General features: G+C 35.1%; 1 protein-coding gene across 1 annotated transcript in view; it reads right to left on the bottom strand.

Annotated features, from left to right (window-relative positions):
* The window catches only part of LOC136825766 (tyrosine-protein kinase transmembrane receptor Ror-like), an 803,750-nt gene extending 795,696 nt beyond the window's left edge, over nucleotides 1-8,054 (bottom strand). The window contains exon 1 of the mRNA XM_067082612.1: nucleotides 7,938-8,054. The gene's annotated coding sequence lies outside the window, so the exon portion shown is untranslated. The remainder of the gene's footprint in view (nucleotides 1-7,937) is intronic.
* Between the last annotated feature and the right edge of the window lie 6,946 nt (nucleotides 8,055-15,000).

Consider the following 15,000-nt stretch of genomic DNA (forward strand, 5'->3'; position numbering starts at 1 on the left):
TTTCCTGTTACATTTCTATATACTCGTAATTTTTTATACACCTTTATTAATGAAGATGGTTAGTTTCTCTCTCTCTCTCTCTCTCTCTCTCTCTCTCTCTCTCTCTCTCTCTCTCTGTAGTTTTTCTTGTCCTATTACATTTCTATATACTCGTAATTATTTTTATATATCTTTATTAATGAAGATGGTTAGTTTCTCTCTCTCTCTCTCTCTCTCTCTCTCTCTCTCTCTCTCTCTCTCTCTCTCTCTCTCTGTAGTCCTATTACATTTCTATATACTCTGTAATTATTTTTATAAACCTTTATTAATGAAGATGGTTTCTTTCTCTCTCTCTCTTTCTCTCTCTCTCTCTCTCTCTCTCTCTCTCTCTGTAGTTTTTCTTTTCCTGTTACATTTCTATAGGCTATACTCGTAACTTTTTTATACACCTTTATTGATGAAAATGGTTAGTTTCTCTCTCTCTCTCTCTCTCTCTCTCTCTCTCTCTCTCTCTCAAACACACACACACAAATACACAACACATTTCGACAGAACAAATGAAAAACACCATCATCATCATCATCATCAAACGATCGTCGACAAGGCGACATCAACGAAGCATTCTTGTCGTGTCTTTTCAGCCTTTCCCATCGATCGTTCATAAACGGGAGACTTACGCTTATTACAAAGGCCACCGGAGATGAACAATACGGAACTCTTTTCAGGGCGGGTCTCTATTTATCACTTCTTTTTCCATTATACCCATTCATTTCCTTTCCCTCCCTGGAGATCATTAATTTCCCTTGCTTTTTTTTCCTACATAAACCTCCCTACCTACCTACCTACCCCTTTATCTGTTTCCCCTTACACACTTTTTCCAATACAACTCCTTTTCGCTTATACTTTTTGTCACCATCTCCTCCTAACAATTTCCCATTTGACGTCAAGTCATTCTTCGCGTCATATAAACTTCCTTCTCCCTCTGATTCTCCATCAAATCAAAAATTTCCTCTCGAATTTCCATCCTATCATTATTTGCCACCAAAAATCAACCCATTTATTTCACTGCTTCTTTTTTTGTGAGAGGAAGGCTTTCCTCTTCTCCAAAGCCTTTAACCCCTTCTTCTTCTTCTTCTCCTCTTCCTCATCCTCCCCCTCAATCCTTCTTCGTCTTACTTTATTCCCAAAACCGCCCCATTCCCATTTCTTCCCATTCTCTCTTTCTCTCTCCCTCTCTCCTTCCGCTCTTGAGCCAAACCTGGATTTCTTTGTTGCTTTAACAATAAGTTCATCAATCTTTTTCTGTCACCCTGAAGGTTGTGCGCCCGGGAATCTTTTCATTCAACCTTTTCCTTCTCTCTCACTCTCTCTCTATCTTTTTTCTTTCTTTCTAAGGAACTTAACGCCTAATCCTACCTATATCCCTTAAGAATGAATTCGAGCGGTTTATTCTCCCTTTCACAGCCTCACTTTTGTTCGAACTTAACTCGGCCCTAAAGGGCTACCCCCACCAGCCCACCCTTCCCTTTTTAGAAAAAGGCTACATCTTATCGAGTTTGTTTTGTTACACTTCCAAGCTTCCACTTCTGAGTTACGGTGGGGATGGCATGGGAGGGTGGGAATGAGAGGACAGGGGGGGTGGAGAGGCGAAGGGGGAGAGATGAAGGGAGACAGTTCCCAGCTCCTGATTGACAAGCAATTTTAATGGTGGGCTTATCTACGAGAACACACTTGCAGTTTAGCATTTCCTGCGGGAATTTATGCATACACTCACTCGAAACTACTTAGAAAAAGATGCGAGGGTAAAGATACATCTCATCTTAGCAAAATACATTACGTAAGTAATGTGACTCAAACTGCTGTGACTAATCTAATCCCAAGTTGCTTCAAAATTAACTAATCTTGACACACACGCACACATATATAGATATATATGTATGTATATATAATATATATACATACATACATATATGTATATATATTATATACTTTTCACTAGTGGGCAGGGATACAGAAGAAGTATCTGAAATAAATTATTCCAACGTGTATATAGTGTTTTTAGAGGCCTTTTTATCATTAAATATTTACACACACATAATTATATGGTGGACTGATTAATTTTACGTAGTCTGCCGCCATAAACTATCGCACATTACTCTTACATCACAAAATACGACTTTTCCACAAATTCTGCTCGACCAGGAGGCGTCAATCCCCCCGCCCCGAGCAATAAGGCCGCGGTTATACGAATAATCGCGCCTGGAATGACTCTTCTCGGAGCAAACTCCGCCCGAAGGTGTGACCACCGCGGGTGACGCTCCGGACAGCCATGCAGGCAGACAAATAAGACTCGAGAGACAACGGCCCGCCCACACAATTACCTTCCAGCTATGGGCGACACGAGGAAAGGGTGGGGATGGGTAGGGTAGGGTTGGGAAGGGAAGGGTAGAGGAAGGGGAGTTCAGTGTTCGTCCTCTACCCATTATGCAACATAGCTCAACATTTGTCCGTGATTCTATCTATAAATTGCGAGACACCTCGAACATTTTTTTTAACTCATACATCTAGACGTAAGTGAACAAGGCGTTGAAGGCGATGATAACATCAGCATTCACCTAACCTTGAATCCCCAAATATCAAACCATGCACCATGAAAACAAGGACAGGCTAATTTAACTCGTTCATAAATGTATGCTGACATATAGGCCTACACAGTTTTAGATCTTATGCCGTGTGTACTGAGTAGGCTACGTAGGCAAAATGTTGCTAATCATAAAAAAGGGGGATTTCAATTAGAAACCAGACTCTAACCCATTAAAACTTTCCACGGCAATAGCCTATTTATAGGAAAGCTTTTAAATTCCCCAGATTAAATTAATTGAGCGAGACCAGGTTTAGGCCTAAGCCTTGCAGGAAAAAAAAAAAAGACAAATGAACTGGGACTTTTCAGACTACCAAGTAACTGGATACCGTCAACTGTGCAGCGAATGTGAAAACAATTCTACTAATGTCTGCGATTATAAATTATTCCTTGAAACATTAAAGACGAACACCTTGGCCTACAGAAGGTGTTGTAACTTTCATTAGAGCAAAATCAAAGTGTGTAATTATAAATTGATGTAACTGAAACATTAAAGACAGATATCTAGGCCTACAGAAGTGTTGCAATTTTCATTACAGGGCAAAATCAAAGTGTGTAATTATAAATCGATGTAACAACATTAAAGACATATCTAGGCCTATAGGGCAAAATCGTACGGCTGTAAGTACAAATCGACGCAATTTTTGCTGTGAACACCAAACACAGACACATACAAAACCGCAGAGGCCTCGCCACGATCTTGCGTTCGAAACGGGATGATCCTTAATGCCCGTATAATAAGCACTAAACAACCATTTGCATTGACAGCGTAGCAGGATGGCACTTCTATATTAATTTGAAATCCTTTGGTGGTCAACCCACATCAGAACTCTCGAGGTGAAGCCTGCAACGGGTCAGCCCAGCCCCTCCCTGTCCAGCGCCTGTCAACCACAATACACAATACGTCTCCCCCATTTATGTGTAGTTACCAAACGTTACACAGAAGATTGGTTGATGAAAATCAACGCTTGGGGTCTCAACAACTGGGTCACAGGCGGTTGCGTCATTAACGTAATTGCGAGGATGCTGTAATTGCAGCCTACGTTTAAACAAAAGCAAGACATAAATGCGTCGTTGTAAATAATACGACTAGGCCTATTTTAACGATCCACACATATACAAATATAACCCTCAATTACTAGCTTTCAAAAGTGGATAATGGCTCAGTAGTTAAAACCAACATAGGCCTATTATTGTATACGTTCATGTATGCAAGCAGCCAAATCACGTAAACATATCTGCAAAAAGTTGGTTGAATATTCAACAGTAAAAATGGAATCTAGCCTAATTCCCGTACGTATCTTCTGTGTCACAATTTCTTTTATGCATATCTTCTTAGGCTGCAACCACATAGGCTACTGTATTTGTCTTGGGCAAAATTTGCCCCAATCCTATAATATTTAATTATTACAAACCTTACCTAGCAAACCTCTCCCTAAATATTTAGCAAATACGTGACGTTTGTGAAGCAAAAACTCAAAGGACATTTCAAAAACAAAAACAAAAAAGAAAAAATTTTTAAAACAATAAACTGCAACTGAAAAATACATTTGGCCAACCGGATGGACCAAATTTGATTCTCCCTAAAAAAACGGGGCAGGGGGGGATGACAGTATGCCATCTGCGGGAAAAATGGTCCGTCGTTCTTGGCAAAAAACATTCTTTACAGGCTATCTGTTACATTTCCATCGACATCCTATACCTTTAGCAAATGTAAATTATTTTTTCAACCAACAGTCACACCTCGCCCTCCCAACCCCTCCCCCCCCAAAAAAAAAACAAAGTGGCCACTTTAATATCCACTACAGTTGAATCGTGGATGCAACTGTTGCGAAAAATGCCTCACATAATTTCAAATAATGCATAGGCTACCTCGTTTACTACACAAACACACATCAAACTAGGTAACTGTGTTCAAAATAAAGATGTAGGTCTATTATACGGTACATAATTCTTCTGTCCTCCTTCTTGAATAATTATCAACCGAAAACTATGCAGAATGATCCAAACAACGCTCGCATTTACTAACTTATCATCAATCTACGCCTTTTACTTTAAAATACAGGAAATTTTCCCAAAGTACGTTAAAAATTTCCTCTAGTAATAAAAATGAAAATGCCTAGCACCTTATAACCACAACAGGCTAACCTAGATAACAAAATGTAAGCATAGGCCTACACGACTCTTGAGTATGCATGCGCGGAAAAAAGATAAGTACTTTAAGTCTACAACAGTAGAAGAAGACCTGGTGAGGTATGCATTCTCAACTTCACATGATCATTTGTTCGCACAATGGCAGCCTACCTAACCAACTACACCTTCTACCAACCTACCTTTCACTTCTTGAACAATTCATAAGAGATGATAGTTATGTTAACTGGAGTTTAAAGCAAATATTTACCAGCCTTTTGCAATTTTAAAATAAATCCAGTAAGCTGATATAAAATGAAGTTAAACCGATGCATGACTGAAAAAAAGTCATAAGTCTAGCTAAGTGGAAGCTGTAAGTAACGGAGATGTGACAAAAGAAATACGTATTGGAAATGACATGGTGGACCTTCCGGCTCCTCTTTCTTTGTGACAGCCAACGTTCTTCAACAACGAGCTTATCATCCGATGATTAACAATCATCTCCGTCAGCTACAAATCCTCATGCTTGGTGCAATTAATGCCTTTCACCACCATTACTCTTATTAAATATATGAGAATGATACGAAACCTTTATGACAAAAAACAATTTATCGGTGTAGTTGAGAGATTCTTTCAATAAACATTACTAGGATGAAGTTTCATACCCGTGTCGAAGCCTGAAAAATAAGAAAGAAAAAACAAGGGACGCCAATTCTTCCATATTCCACGCAGTCCAGCTGTAACATTTTCCTGTATCCCTTTGACCTAAAAACAGCCTATAACATTTACTCCTACAGACATGGCGTACCATTACATGCTGCCTTTATCGTCCATTGCCCCATAAAGCCCACTGCTATAACATTCCACTGCTATCACTATTGCATACGACTATGTTTTGCTATGCTGCCGATTCAATAAATGGTCTCTGCCGTCCATGACGAGTCCATATGTAACTTTCCAGTCCCTATCATGTGAAATTTGAAGTTTTGCATTTATCTTTCAAAATAATTACTACACAGACAGCAATATTTGTTTAAAACTGATTATCATAAACTGAATACTCACTAAAATTTTCCACGGTAATGTAGGCTAATAACGTTACTTAATGTTACAAGCTATTTTTTATGGTAACTCTTTCGACTGCCATATCATCTTTAAAATGCAAACACATAGGGGTACACCCTCCGGTCGTAATGCTTGGCGTCACCAAGATCTTCTGAAATACCTAACCCTTACTGCTTTGAACTAACCAAGCAAGCTGAAAATATACAAGTTACATTTATATATATGTGTGTATATATATACTCGTAAAAACAATTAAAGGCTTCTTTTGATCCGGATTTTCGGATACATTTGACCTGTTTTAAGAGCAGGTTTGTTAGTTTTTGCCTCATAATTGTCTAACTCCTCAGTTCCAGAGGTCCTTAATTCCTCACACCGCTGGACTATGGAACAGTCACCCTGAGGAGTCGTGCAATTGGAACTTCAAAAGTTCGAGCGAAGACACAATACATTATTACCCCAATGCTATTCTCCTAGCATTTTAATATATTTTTATATTTATTTGTTTACTATTTTTTTCTTTTTAATAAGTGAGATCTCTTCTTTCTGTATTTCCCTTTACTTTCTCTTGCTTCCTATTGAACACCATCCTAACGCTATTCTCCTTGCATTTTAAAACATTTTTATCTATTTATTATTTTTTTTAATAAGTGTGATCTCGTCTTTCTGTATTTCCCTTTACTTTCTCTTACTTCTTATTGAACACCATAATATTCTTTGGAAGCTTGAATGTCAAGTCAGTGGCCCCTGTGATGGGCTTGTTCCATATGGATAGGGCTCATCTTCTGAATAATAATAATAATAATAATAATAATAATTAACCTATCTTCATATTATTAGAACATCTTATTTTTTATCTGTCGCATCTTCGTGAACTTAGGAACGTAGTTAAAAAAGCATACTTCCAGATCACATATACTGTTATGAGCCAATAACAAACGAATAAATCCTTGTCAGCATCCCATAGGGGAGCGGCCTGTATCCTTCCCAACCCAGTCTAATTGTCACTCTTAACGACTCCCAATTAGCCCACGAGATAACCATTGGCATGTTGGTATTTCAATTTCATTTTCCTCCTCCTCCTCCTCTGAAGTGAATCTAAATAACACGGCCGACCCTGACCAATTTCCGAATACTGCGTAGGCCTATGTGCGTTCACACAGAGACTAGGCTTATACGATTATTGTTTTTCTTTTATTCATACAATAATATTCTAGGAGTTTTAAGGGGATATTCCTACAACAGCATAACCTCTACCAAAAAGGCAAAAACACATTGATAATTAAAAAACTAATCGTACATTACCTAACTTCGGCAACTATAAAAGTATAGGATCAAGTTTAGCCTAATTCCTTAAAATTATCTTTAAAACGCCTAAAGATACCGTAAAGTTCCTTGTAAAAATTCATTTTTAAAACTCAACACTAACAAAACTGTGAGGTTTACGATAATTTAAAAGGAAGAATTATGGAAAATCTACACATAAATTGACGTGAAAACTTGAAAACTTAAATTTGGCAGTTAAAAGTTGCAACTCACCTCCACATAAGCCTAGGCCTAACCTGCACAGGTTAACCTTTTGCCTAGCTTATAAAAATAGTATGATCATGCAGCCTGGTAGCATTTTAAAAATAATCCAAAAGATTGCAACGAAAAATAATTAAATAAATATACATATACATTTCAATTCATTCTTTTAAATAGTGGGCAAATGTAATACAAAGTTACAAATGGCCAATACCGGTAGTCTATCATAGAATACCTTGACATCACACTCAAAACCTCAAGGAAACAGGGCTGCGTAAATTGCCACAAGCAAAAAAGTATAAATAAATTACGAAAACATGTGTTCTCCATAATAATTTAATTGCCGTGAGAGAGTTCAAGATGTCAAACCTTGAATCGTAAAACCACGACGCCTGTCAAAAAATACTGTATATTATGATACCTCGTGATATTAAAAACCACGGGGGAGATACATCAAAAAAACACTTGTAAAGACCGAAACATATTCACAGACACTGTCACCACTTCGTTATGAATAACCACGAGATGGATAATTTCCAAAGAGAAATAAATAATACGATTTCACACAGATCACATGCGGTGGCCATAACACGCTTACAGGGTTCAATGGGACGCGAGGAGCGGCACACCCTTTCTCGACACTGTCTGAAGCAACACTGAGCGGTTGACGTAGCTCTCTCTGGCCCGTCTAGTCTGGGCCGCTGACTGACTGACTGAGAAGGAATCTCTTGTCGGCAAACTTCTTCTGATCGCGCTCTCTCTCTCTCTCTCTCTCTCTCTCTCTCTCTCTTTCTCTCTTCCTTTGGTGCTTCCACTTCTTGCGGGGGGGAGGGGGCATTTTGCTGGCTTATAGATTGGTCACTGTCCACCTTGCCTGAGAATTCCATAAATAAGACGGGTCGTACGTACATGCATCCGTGCGTTCGTTCCGAGACTGATCACGCAAGCACACGCCCCCTCCGTCAGTTGGTCAAAAAGTTTATGAACCGGAAGGGTGACGAATGTGTGTGTGTGCAAGCACTTTGATGTTATCATTGCTTTTAGGATTTCTTTGACTAAACGCTTGTTCACGTGTATTGGTAAATCTGCTTTCTTTGTTTGAATGTCCTTAGAAATATTTTTAATTATATATGATATATAATTTCTTATCTAGCATTGTTGGTTCAATTCGCATACAGGGATAATAATAATAATAATAATAATAATATAATAATAATAATAATAAACAGCATACTACAATTACGTAAATGACAAATAATGACAAGCATAAACAACTATAAACATAATCCCCTACTATTTACCAATGAGAGAGAGAGAGAGAGAGAGAGAGAGAGAGAGAGAGAGAGAGAGAGAGAGAGAGCTGTGCAATAGAAATACCGCTAAGTATGCGCAAACAAAACAAACAAACAGGTAAAGAAATAATAAATAAAAACTTGATATGTCGCCGTAGAGACGAGGGTATATTTAGACATATCATGAATGTATATATATATATATATATATATATATATATATATATATATATATATATATATATATATATATATATATATATATCTAAAACCCATACAAACTTATGCTAATGCAGGACATTACTTCTAGCATATGGACGGAGGTCAACATATTTTATAAACATCCCGTCATCATCAACCCGCCTATGTTAAAGAAGAGTATATGTGGCGTCACGTCTTTCTAAAACGGATGGTTGGTGGCGCCTTGAGCCATATTTATCCACGAGTCTCAAAAATAAATAGAAAAAGGGATAATGGATAATATCTAAATATCAAAACAACGGTGATTAATGGCAGCGATTCCCAGTAATCGACTTTAAAAACATGCAATAATGTTAGGGACTGAATAGGATGGAGTGTTTTTTTTTTTTTTTTTACTTAATGAGATGCAATTCAAAGGTATTTACCGGGGAGAGTTTTGGATGCTTTGGAATTACTACAGTTTTTTATGGATAAACAAGATATTTGTATATGCGTATATATATGTATATTATGGATATATTTAATGAAGATATATACAAGTATATATATACACATACATACATATATATAATGTGCATATGTATGTATGTATGTATGTATGTATGTATGTATGTATGATGTATGCACGTATATAAAGAATCCAGAGTGGCTTTCAAAGAAATATTACTAATAACATCAGCAACAATGACCGTAAAAGTACTAATTAAAAAGGCAATATAATAATAATAATAATAATAATAATAATAATAATAATAATAATAATAATAATAATAATAGTAGTAGTAGCAGTAATAATAAAAATAATAATAATAGTAGTAGCAGTAATAATAATAATAATAATAATAATAATAATAATAATCAGTTCATGATGTAAGTCACTATTTTATAATAATATTTGGGAATCTGTGTAAACTCTACCGCGAAAAATTACAATACTAATAATTATGAGAATAGGGCGAGACAGCAAGTCCCGGCCCTGGGGGCGTTATGTACCGTCCCAAAGCATTTATAAGAATCTATATACTTATACAGGAGACTGTGCTAAGTCGGGGCCGCCCGGATTGGACGACGGTAAGTGCAAACATGGGGTATATTCCATGCATATCTGAGGCACAAACAGAACAAGTAAAATATACGCCGAAGTTGTTTCGGCGCAACTGAATTTTCTGTACAGCCGCTACAGCGGATGTTCAAGGCCACCGAAAACAGATCTATCTTTCGGTGGTCTCGGTATAATGTTGTATGAGCCGCGGCCCATGAAACTTTAACCACCGGCCGGTGGTGGCCTATCCTATATCGTTGCCAGAGGCACGATTACGACTAAATTTAATTTTAGGTAAAATAAAAACTACTGAGGCTAGGGGGCTGTAATTTGGTATGCTTGATGATTGGAGGGTGGATGATCAACATACCAATTTGCAGCCCTCTAGCCTCAGCAGTTTTTAAGATCTGAGGGCGGACAGAAAAAAAGTGCGGACGGACAGACAAAGCGGCACAGCAGTTTTCTTTTACAGAAAAGTAAAAATCGAATGCCCACATTTTACAAATAATTTGAAAATCATACGTTGTACTGTCTTTTACGAGTGATGTACTTGTTGAATTTACAGATAAACATTAGAAATGTGTCCATATTTGTAATGTTTATTTGTAATGTATTTGTTGAAATTACAAATATACTTTACAAATATGTACATATTTGTAATGTTCATTTGTAATGTACTTGATTACAAATAAACATTAAAAATGTGTCCATATCTTTAATGTTCATTTGTAATGTACTTGTTGAAATTACAAATAAACGTTACAGATGTATCCACGTTTTTAATGTTTATTTGTAATGTTTAATTTGACATTAACAACCGAGAAACGATTCGGTCTTAAGCATAGCTCTAGACTTGTATTTACTCTTCATATAATTCTTCTAACAATCACACAAACAGGCACACCAAAAGTATTACACTCTTTGCAAAGGTATTAACATTGTATGTTAATAACACTAACATTAACATACAATGTTCATACCTCTGAAAAGGTATTAACATTGTATGGCTTAGTGCGCATTTTTAATTTTGCAAAAAAAGAAAGTATTTCTGAATATATTAGACAACGTATAATGTACAAGAAACATGATATCTAATAAATTTTTATTTATATTTTAAATATACAAAAAAAAAATTCCTTTATTATTTTTAAAAGAAGGCAAATACATACATCTCATGTTATTATATTTTAGTCTTTAATTAAATTACCAATATAAATATACAGTATATATATAAATATACATGTCTGTATAAATATACATACATATCTCTCTCTCTCTCTCTCTCTCTCTCTCTCTCTCTCTCTCTCTCTCTCTCTCTCTCTCTCTCTCTCTCTCTCTCTCTCTCTCTATATATATATATATATATATATATATATATATATATATATATATATATATATATATATATATATATATATATATATATATATATATATATATATATATATATATATATATATATATATATATATATAATTTGCCAGTTCCTTTACTGACCTCGTTTATTTGCTACGCAAAATGAAAACACTGCGCTAATTACCCAATTTATTTTTCTATTCCATTTTTCCACACGGAAACGAGGCAACATTTATTTTATTGTACATTATACCGCCATGCAAAGAATACAATAAATAAACTAAATAATTTTTAAAAAATAGAATAAACTAATTCATCATTTTCTTTCTTTCACTGTATCAAACAAAATATTAATTTTTCTTTAGTTTAATCAATTGATTTTTTCCTTCATAGAGAAAAAAAATAGCCTACATTAATTACCGCATTTTTTACCCATTTTTGCTCATTTCACTTTGGCCCAGGAAGAAATTAAACACGCAGTGACTACGCTTTTATTTTTTTTATTCTTAATATAAAATAATGGAAAAACAAATTAAAACTATACATTAATTTCGCTTTTTATCAGTTTGTTTAAAAATGTGAAAATAATTTTGTACCCCGCACAAAAAAGAAGACTAATTACGCTTCACAGTGCGAAAGAATTTTTTTCCTTTTGTACCACAAAGATAAAAAAAAAAAAAAAAAACACGAACACAGACACACAAGCACAAAACCTTATAACAGTAATTACGCTTTTGTTCCTTTTCATTATAGCACGCGAAAAAAACCCACCTTACATTAATTAGCATGATTATTATTAATTTTTAAATTTTTTTTCCTCTTTAATTTTAATGTGAGAAAAACAACCACAGACGCGCTTATTACGCGTTTTAATTTTTGCTATTATTTTTCTTCTTTTTTAAACATTTTTTCTCCCATTTTTTACTGTTAGAAAAGCTAGACGCACTTATTACGCTCTTTAATTTTTGCTATTATTTCTTTTCTACTCTTTAATTTTACTGTGAGAAAAAAAAAACCACACACTTATTATGCATTTTATTTCTTGCTATTATTCTTTTCTGCTCTTTAATTTCACTGTGAGAAAAACAACCACACACCCACTTACTACGCTTTTTAGTTTGCTGTAAAAGAAAACTATTGTGCCGGCTTTGTCTGTCCTATTCTATATCGTTGCCAGAAGCACGATTATGGCTAACTTTAACCTTGAATACAATAAAAACTACTGAGGCTAGGGGGCTGCAATTTGGTATGTTTGATGATTGGAGGGTGGGTGACCAACATACCAATTTGCAGCCCTCTAGCCTCGGTAGTTTTTAAGGTCTGAGGGCGGACAGAAAAAGTGCGGACAGAAATAAGTGTATGTTGATCACCCACCCTCCAATCATCAAACATACCAAATTGCAGCCCTCTAGCCTCAGTAGTTTTTATTGTATTTAAGGTTAAAGTTAGCCATAATCGTGCTTCTGGCAACGATATAGGATAGGCCACCACCGGCCGTGGCTAAAGTTTCACGGACGCGGCTCATACGGCATTATACCGAGACCACCGAAAGATAGATCTACTTTCGGTGGCCTTGATTATACGCTGTAGCGGCTACACAGAAAACTCGACTGCGCCGAAGAAACTTCGGCGCATTTTTTACTTGTTAATTCCTGCTATTAATTTTTTTTTCTACTCTTTAATTCCACCGTGAGCGAAAAAAAACCACATTATTACGCTCTTCAATTCCCGCCATTATTTTCCCGAGCGCAAAACAAACATTTCCTCCGACTTAATTCGGCCGTGAGAGGATAAATTTATGGGCGGCATAAAATGCATTACGCCAGGTTTTGCAGACCCTGAAAACGAGGCAAAAATCCCGTAAATCTGTCACATCTAATTCTTATGAAAGCTACACCACTGCCTTTTTTTATTGAGAAATATGAGACCGATAAACATGCGCTACATGATATTCGTCTCTTGTTATATATAAGGGCGTGGGATACAGAGAGAGAGAGAGAGAGAGAGAGAGAGAGAGAGAGAGAGAGAGAGGGTAGAGCGTAACAATCTGGGTATTTATTTGTGTTGGTATGTGGATTTAATCCTCTCTCTTCCTCTGTATGCGCACAAACACACATACACACGCACACATACCACATATATATATATATATATATATATATATATATATATATATATATATATATATATATATATATATATATACATAATATATTATGTATATCATATAGAATATATATAGATATTTATGTATATATAACTACATATATACAGTATATGTATATATATATAAATATGTATATAAATATATATATATATATATATATATATATATATATATATATATATATATATATATACAGTATATATATGTGTATATATATACACACATAAATACACACTTATATATACAGTATATATATATATATAATATATATATATATATATATATATATATATATATATATATATATATATATATATATATATATATATAAATTTCTGTCAGAAGTAGAGATGGAGTCTATTCACTAAAAGTCTGTAAGATGCTACTCAATCAGGACACGGAAAATAGACACACAGCTCACAATGTATCAATGAATACAGAGATTAAACAGCAAGTATTCAAGCATAGAAAAGATGCCACCTTTATGAGTCTTTACTCTTCCATTCACATGATTTGTGAATAGAGTGACGCTGGGGGAGTGGGGAGGGATGAGGAGGGAGAGGAGGAGGAGGGGAGGAGGAGGAGTGGGGGGAGGAAGAGGAGGAGGAGGAGTGGGGGGAGGAAGAGGAGGAGGAGGAGTATTAACGTTACATTACCGTTTCCTGTAAAGTTTCCTCTTCATTAGTTTCTGTGAATTTATATATATATATATATATATATATATATATATATATATATATATATATATATATGTATATGCATATGTATATATATATATATATATATATATATATATATATATATATATATATATATATATATATATATATATATATATATATATGTATATACCTTATATAATTAATGACAGTCATTCAACCGTTCAATTTCGTGGACTTCAACAGAAGGGAGAATGAGATGAAGAAAACTGAAAAGGCTTTTCATGACGTGTGAGAAAGATGTGTCATAAAAGAATATCGCATTAAAGAAAGAGCTAAGTAATAACGCTCTCTATAATGTAAAATGAAAATGTGAAACATGAACCAAATAAAATGGAAGGGGTACCTAATAATAATAACAATAATCACCATCATCATCATCGTGTTCATAATCTTCATTTTGGTGATGTTAATAAGCAAACAAATGAAAGGGCCATTTAACTTTAATACTGATAATGAACAGATAACTTTTTATTTAGATATGGCCATTACAAGATACGTCACAGATGACAAAACACACGTTTTAATCATATATCACATGTAACTTAGTTTCCTAAAAACGACTTATTGCACTGACTATACTTGTAATGGCATTATTCAAAAAAATAACGCAGTCTTGATCTAAAGCACCTTTGCTTAATGACAGTAAGAGTTTGAAGGAGTCACTATAAAACTGTAATATTAATTAGGAGCTTTTCTCGTAATAATAATTATGCTAACTTTTCTTCACCTTTTTGATAGTGTGCAGAGGAGGGACTCTCATTTTGCAAACCACGAAAGTCAATTAGTTATTTTCCTATTTATGGGAACGAACCACCTATAACCAAAACTAAATAAAAACGGCTGATCAACACGTCATTTTCTGCTAATGTTCCTTACTATTC

Source organism: Macrobrachium rosenbergii, chromosome 39, assembly GCF_040412425.1.
Source record: "Macrobrachium rosenbergii isolate ZJJX-2024 chromosome 39, ASM4041242v1, whole genome shotgun sequence".
In the NCBI taxonomy this organism is placed as follows: Eukaryota; Metazoa; Arthropoda; class Malacostraca; order Decapoda; family Palaemonidae; genus Macrobrachium; species Macrobrachium rosenbergii.